Here is a 1,330-nt window from a genome sequence, read left to right as displayed (position 1 = left end):
CCCCCCCCCCCCCCCCCTTAATAACCTCCAGGCCACGAGAGCCCCCGTGGGGGAGATCTGTGGCACCAGACCATGGGAGGGAAATCTCAAACTGGTGTACCACGACCTTGTAACAAATGAGAGGCAGCGTGGTGGAATCAGGCTCTCGTCAAAATAATCAAAGTGAAGAAACTTGCGTTTTTCCGCAGTTTGTGAATTTTTATCAAATTTTAGTTTTTTGGGTAAACATCTTTCATTCCCATTAAAGAACTCATTTGTGTGGATTTTTCTGAAAAACGTTGAATAAAGGCACAAAAAATGTAAATTTTTAGTTACCACGGACTCTTAAGCTGAGGAAATAACTAATCTTTGGCGGCCATTTTCTCAATAATTTTACCTCTGAAAACAGGTGACCCCACCTCCTTCCTTCACAAATATCTCGACTTGTTTTCAAGATAAATGGATATTTTTTCAACCAAATAAAGACAAGTAAACAAGCTTTAAAATGATACCAATAACTCCACATGCTCAACAATTGACGAGAGCCTGATTCCACCCCGCTGCCTCACAAATAGACAATGGCTTGTCTATGTTATTTCCAGATTCATTACATTATCGTAAGAGGTAAAGATGACGTTTGTTTGAAAACAAAGTAGAGATTCGCCGCATCTGCCGTGAAAGCTTTCAAGTCTTGTAATATTATAACAGCACCGTCCAAATAGTAGGCCTATAGGGTGCATTTTAATTGTAGTTACAACATCTCCTACTCGCACCGTCACACCGTCACACGTTGCAACATCATCGACTGACACCGTCATACCTTAACACCGTCACATGTTATATCACCTACTCACACCTTCACACCGTCACATTTTATATCACCTACTGACACCGTCCCCTGTTATAACGTCACATACTGACACAGTCACACCGTCATGCCGTCACACCGTCACATACTGACACCGTCAGAGTTGGAGAATGGGAGGAGAAGGGAAGGAATAAAAAATAAATAAATGACATCTACATAGCGCTCAACCCCGAATAAAGTACACAGGCTCTGAGCGCTTTACAATACAGTTCAACGTACAACAGTAACATGAAACGTTGTGTTCCGACTAAAGAAAATTATTCCCAAATATTCATCTTATTAATTAAAAAACAGAAACGACTTCAGCTGACATTTGAATGAATGAAAAGATTTGATTTCTCTCAACGTACTTCTCAACGTACTTGGTAAAGCATTCCAGATCTTGAGGCCTTGGTATTCAAATGCCCTTTCACCCTTTGTTTTAAGTTTCATAGATGGTAAAATAAATTTCTTTTTGTCAGCTGATGACCTTAAACTGCGAGT

The sequence above is a fragment of the Aplysia californica genome, unplaced genomic scaffold (genome assembly GCF_000002075.1).
Source record: "Aplysia californica isolate F4 #8 unplaced genomic scaffold, AplCal3.0 scaffold00683, whole genome shotgun sequence".
In the NCBI taxonomy this organism is placed as follows: domain Eukaryota; kingdom Metazoa; phylum Mollusca; class Gastropoda; order Aplysiida; family Aplysiidae; genus Aplysia; species Aplysia californica.
The sequence above is the reverse complement of the archived record's forward strand: the minus strand, read 5'-3'. Positions refer to the sequence as shown.